The following is a 6,745-nucleotide window of genomic DNA, read 5'->3' as shown; positions in this document are numbered from 1 at the left end:
AATGATATTTCTAGGCTTGATGTCATAAGGATTTTCTGAGTAAATGAATTAGTTTGCAGACACCTATAAATAGAATTCTATAAATGTTAAAACTTCAGATCTTCTGTGTATTGTCCAAGTCATCCCATTCCTGTCATACCCAAACCTGTCTCAGGGTCTTCTTTGAGCTCTCTGCAACAGTATTCTCTACAGCAGGTATTTTACAACTTACCAGAAACCTTTAGGGTCTTTAGGGCCCTAAACCCCACTAAGCCTGAAGTGATCTATTCTCTGAGTTGTGTGAATGACCTTAGGTATCCATTTCATCGGATGGATAGGAGTTAAAGGGAGGAGGACCATGGCTCCCAGACTTCCCCATCCCTCTTGTTGGTCCATGCCCAGTTTTCAGCACTCACTTGGACTTCTTTCTTCCTCTACTGCTATGTCCCCACCCTCCCTTTTAGTCTCTCCTGGTGTGATTGTTCCTACGCAGAAGATGTAAGAGAGTAATCCATATGTCATAAATATATAATACTTTGTCTTTCTGAAAACAAATGTAAGCTGATCATCTTCCTCTATTATTTAAGAGTGAAGGTCATAAAATATACTTTGTTTAGAATATTTTAATATGCCTCAAAAAATCAAGAATGCATGTCCTACTTTTTTAATCTGTGTAGTTTTTTAGATAGGTGGTTCCTAAGCTTTTTCAATCAAGGAATCCTTGTTGGCTCTCAGAATTTTTTCTCACCCTTCCTAAGGCCTTACCATGAAATTCATAAATGATTAGTTTTTATAAGATTTCCTGGTTTCTTGTGTTTCTTTGAGGAGTGACTATGACTAATGAAGTCTCATTATTATGGAACCCTTATAGTAACTTCACTTCAGACATGAACTCAATTTTTTATGATGCTGGATGGCATCATTCTAGAATATTTGAAAATCTTCATTTTCAATTTGGCATTTAGCAACTGCATTTCATAGAAAATCTTTGCTAATGTGTCTTAAGAAATTATATTTCAACCTGAGACCAAGCATATGACAAATAGTTCTGCTTTCTGTGGCTTCGCTCTTCCCTTTGGCATCTATACTTTGCTAGTGAGATTATTTTATGCCCAAAAAAATGGGCACCACAACATCTTAAATAAATCTCTACACATTCCAAAATGGAAGGATACCCTCATTCATGTGCCATAGAGGTTAAGACAGGGTCCTGTAGGAATCCTGTAGGCAATCTATAAGTATGTTGATAGCACGTATTTAATTTGGAAATATCCTTGCTCGTCTTGGATTGTCTCCATTTCCACTGTGCCTTTGGCAGCTATATATATACTTGTTATATTCTGCAACAATTAAATCCTTACCCTTTTCGGGAAAAGTTGCTTCAAAATAAAAAAAATCATTCCTAAATCAACCTAGTTACAGTTGTCCAAGCATTATAACGCAAGTGGACCTAAACAATTTGAATCATCTTTATGTTCATTTGGCTCACTGGCATATATTTTAATTATGAAATTATGACATTAAGTAGAATTAGTTTAAACACAATTGTCCATTTTAAGTGCATGTATCTATCTTGTAGGCTTGCTGAAGCATAGCTGGATTAGCTTTGAAGTGGACTGGTTGCAAAAGAACCCATGCTTTAATGAATGCAAGGGTTACCTTAGGTGACTGCTGCTGGTGGAGCACAACCTACACACCGGAAGGGTGAAGTCATTGCAGTCAAGGCAGCTAATATGGAAGTGCTGCTGGCAGTCATGGACCAGGCTGTTCACATGAGGAAACAGCTCAGGTTCTGTCTCTGACTGAATTTTCAGATCAGCACTTAATCTAGTTTGGATTTATCTGCAATCATTTTTTTTTCCAAGCTTTTTTAAACTGAAGAAGGGATAGAAAAGTTTTGGGTTCAGTAAACAAAATGATACATTTTTCAAGCACCATTTCGAAGCACTTATGACAAAAGCAAAAGACTGTCTTGCAGTCCCATGTTGGGGTGCTTTCACTCAACTGTGAGAGTGGGAAGGGACTAAGGAGTTCATTTGGGACACAGGAAGAATTAACTTACTTAGACTGGTGACAGGCCATGAACCTATATCTTGCACTATGGGAGAAATGAAACTGTTTATGGTTTCATACCTGCCAAAGACTATGGGACAGATTTTTCAAAGTGAGTCAGCTAGTGCAGTTGTTTAGTGCAACTTTAGAGTGTTTTATTATTTGTTCACTGACATCCCCAATTTATATTCATACAAGATCTGGGCTTGATGTTTCAGACTTAATGAACACTGATGCTTATTTTTCTTTGGAGTAATCAAGGTATAAAGGAAATCTTCCTTTCTGTGTTTCTACAGTAATAGTCCTAAGAACAAAAAACATTGCAAAGAATGTGTGTGATTGGGTTTCTGTTGAATAGGGATGAGGGGAATAAAATTATATAGAAATATCTTAATTTGGAAATTAAATTTGAAATTTAATTTTGCTCAACATAAAGCAGACTCTTCAAGGTACGTTCATTGGGGAAGAAGACCCGCTCTGATGATGTGATGGAAAAGGGGGACCTTCTATTGATGTTCTGTGTGCAGTGGCCTCAGCTAGGATGTACTTCCATAGCTGAACTGAAGTGCTGACACCAGGGTCCAGCTCCGTGATCCCCCATACCAGACAAATACGTGGGACAGAAGAAGGGTCTTCATGCAGTTCTGAAAATTTTTTGAGAGATGGGTTTGTGTGAGGAAGAAGGGGAGGAACTGGGAGCTGGAGGCTAAAGAGAATCATGAAGAATGTCTCAGCTCTGTATTGCATTATCTATGTGAACCTTATCCACTCTAGGAAACCAGCAGAAAAGTTACCCTTGCCTTTGATGGGAGAAAAATGGGACCACTTTTACACCTCTTGAACTTCCACTTCTAAATATCTGGCAAACAATCATTAAAAGCAACTCAAGCAACACAAGTTGGCACAAGTTCAGAAAAACAAGAAATAGGAACAGGTTCACAATAGAAGAGAGGATGCCTAGAAATTTGGTTTTGGCAGACAAGGCTACAATCTTGTTAGAAGTCTAATACTGATAAAGAGGGAGTCTTAAATGTTCCTCTCTAATTGCTTTCTTTTAGCCATTTTTTTTAATTACTTCTTGTTAAGGGAAGTGTGATGATCAGCTGTGTGGTTTTGAGATGAATCATTTAAATAGCTTGCACTAACTCTCCTATGAGGGCTGCCAGACCTGCGAAGGCTTTCTGCTGGTGTCCATTATGGGCATTAAGATAATATGGAAAAATCAAGCTTGTTCTTTGCATTAAGAAGCAGCTAGAACTAGTCATCTCGTGCTGTTGGAAGACTTTTTACCCTTGTTTGGATGGTGTGGTAAAAGGGGTTGCATTTTTTCACTAGAGGGAATAATTTACTTTTATCTATGTGTTTGAACTTCTTTGTTGTGAAATCTGACTACAACTCTTCTTGATGAACTGTGCTTCCTATGCTGGCTTAGGAAGCACAGGAATTGTTGCTTGGGCCCTGCTGAGAAGAGGAAGGGCTTTCGCAGTGAGAATTCTGAAACTTAGATTCTTTCTAGAAGGGCAAGGGGTCTTTTTATTCTGTTGATTCTTTTGTAGCTTATGGAGTAGCAGTCATCTGCTTATGCTCTGCTTCCAAAAAGGAATATACATTTCATAGGTTTAGCATCCATTTTAAAAGCCTGGTCCAAGGAAAGGAATCTAGAATGTCAAAATTTTCTGCATCTCATCTACTACTCTGGTTCTCTTTGAAATGATCTGTGGGCAACAAGGCTGTTGGCAAAGGCCCTATCCACTGTGAGAAAATAAAAAAAAGAAAACCTAGTTCTTCAAGCAAAGAAGTGTGTACTATTTTCAGAAGTTAGTTGCATCTGATTGTTCTGATCCAGCTTTTGTAATAAGAACAAGAACTATTTTTGCAATAGCCATATTAGAAAATGCAATTAGTGAAGGATTGCCCAGCATGTTCTGCATGTTTTAACTAGCATGTAGCTCTGGATTTTTTTATTTTGTGTTGCCAGTAGGATCTTTCTGTTGTTAATGTCAAGAACAGCATGGACTTACAGACTTCCCTGAAGCACAGATTTTATATGATCAGATCAGAATATACAATCAAGGTTAGATAACAAAAGGAGTGCGTTTGAAAAGCTATTTGAAACCACAAATTATTTTTCTTTCAAAATTAACACTTGGCCTTGCTGTCTTTTTGGAAGGAGATAGAATGGCTCAATATCAGAGAGCCTTGTTGGGTCAGCAAATTGCCTGCCAGTTCTCCATGGTAGCCAGCCTGGCTGTTTGTAGGCTTCTTGTAGGTCCATGGTCCATTCTTTCCATAAGTCTCACCTTCCTTCTCTATAGAGGTGGATTATTTGTGCATTTATAAGAGAAAAGAAAAAGAAACACATCTCTTAGGTAAGTAAACAGCCATTATCCTCATTTTTGTAGCTTCTGGGATCTGTTTGTGTAAAATGCTTCATTACTTCTCAAATAGAATAAAGTGTAAGGACACTGGAATGACTCCTCCTTTTTGGCACTCCTTTTGAAGCCCTGCTTCCCTCACCAATTCTGGAAGTTGTTGTCTCATTCTTCAAATAGGGCAACACACCTTCAGATGTATTTTCTAATTTTGCTGTAAATTAAGGCTATAGCCCTTCGAAACACTGTAACAATGACATTCTTGAATTAGTTCTGCCAAAGTCCCTTTGGAATGAATATATCTTGAAAAATTACTCTGGTTTTGTATTACACTTGGGTTTTACCACTTGATAAAATAAAGTGAATGTTTATGAAGGATAAGTCACTGCTTTCTATAAATTTGGTTTGTTGTACTGAGGAATGTTTTCTTTTGATAGAGATCAGGAGACTGTTGGTCATGCTGACGGAAGTTAATGAGAAATGTTAGACTGTAGTGAGATTACAGTGTGGGAGGAGTTGTTTCATAAAGCTAATCACACTGAAGATCATGGAGGGAACACCTAAAGGTAAGACAAAAAGAGAAAATTGTTCTTAGCATGTGGCCTCATTCTTCAAAAACATGGCAAATCTGTTAATAGTACCTCAACAAGTGGGTAGCTCAGACTAAGTGCAGAAGAGTTACCAGATTTGCTCCCATTCTGCTGGAGTTAGGAAAAGTCTGTTGAAATGGTAAGCCAATCCATGCTGAAACCTTCCTGAGCCTCCAAAAGAGCACAGAGACATGTTTTATCTCCTTCCCAAATATGTGGAGCTATCTTCACTTCCTGTGTTCCACACTGTGGTCATTGTCATGTGGAGGAACTTGGCTCTGATTTATACCACCCTCAAATACTGCTACTCTCTTGTGTGACCTGTAATAGCAATATTTGCCTAACCCCTGTACTTCCCTGTACTGGGGACATAAGTCATGTGCATTAAACTTCAATTAAGCATTTTCTGGAAACAGCTCTGTGTTTGGGAAATGGTGTCTCCACGTATAATAGCTTAGTAAGGTAAATTTTTGAGCTCAGCCACATTCCTGTATTTCATTCAAAAAAATCACATTTATGGGCTTCTATTCATCAAATGCTCTGATGCATGTATAATCAAATCATTAACATATGCATTAGCAAAGGACAATATTAGAGATGATTTTTTTGACAAAGCTGAAACCAGTTGAAATCAGTGATGTTGCAGCTGTGTATGTTAGGTGTAAACTCTTTGCATCATTTTTGCATTTGGCAGATTGCAACTCTTTGCGTTTTGGCAGATGTAATCCTGACTTTTGGGTACATGTGCCCAGAGCACTTAACTTACCTTTTCTATGTCCTACATCCTACATTCTCTTGTCCAATAGTGTACTAGTACCGGGGACACCAACTGAGGAAATCTCTCCAGTTGACAAAGCTGAAACCAGTTGAAATCAGTGATGTTGCAGCTGTGTATGTTAGGTGTAAACTCTTTGCATCACTCTTCAAGGTTGGTTTACCTTCCTGGTGTTAAAGATCAGCTGTTCCAGTCTATATGCATTCAACAAGTAATTGGTAATGCGCAGTGGTTTAGCACAGTGCAGTCCCTCTCTCGACATGCTGCACTGTGCAGGCTGTAGGGCAGCGTGCCTTGGCATTTTCCCAAGTGCCACTCATGGACAGCAGAAAATGTAAAACTTCTGCCTGCAGGAAGAGTTATGAGCCCCCAAATTGGGATTTGGCCACAACAGTTACTGAGATAGAACCATCCTGAACCAGAATAAAATAGGGGAAAGTGTCAAGTTTTGATATAACAATATGGTAAATATTTTGACTGGAGTGTCAGTTTTAGTTGTAATCTCTTTTGTGGTCCATATGTGTTTTCAGCACTCAGGATTACTAATGGAGGCAGTTGTGAGCAGTGATGTGGGATTTGGTGTAAAATGCCTCAACACCACCTAACATCAATTTAAGCAAATTTTGAGAATTGAAACAATGTGCAGTCTTTGCGTTGAACTTAAAGGCTAAATATTTGTGTCTTTATTAATGCCAAATTTTGATTATATGACAGATAAATTTTTTGTTTATTTACTTGGTCAATTACACAGTTTGTCTTGTGAAGGAGGGGAACTAATTTCCACAAAACTTAGACTGCTAAGCACCACAGTATATACATGAAGTATTTATCACTATCTTCTATGACTGTATTAGTTGCTTGGCCAAAAAAAATAATCAGAACCACCCACCCCCTCTTCCTAAAAAATTACCTTTTGCAATTAATTGAGCGATAAATATAGTGAGGAAATGTATTCAGTGAATCATTAGTTGCTAATT

Source organism: Strix aluco, chromosome 1 (genome assembly GCF_031877795.1).
Source record: "Strix aluco isolate bStrAlu1 chromosome 1, bStrAlu1.hap1, whole genome shotgun sequence".
NCBI classification, from domain to species: domain Eukaryota; kingdom Metazoa; phylum Chordata; class Aves; order Strigiformes; family Strigidae; genus Strix; species Strix aluco.
This window is presented reverse-complemented; position numbering follows the sequence as displayed.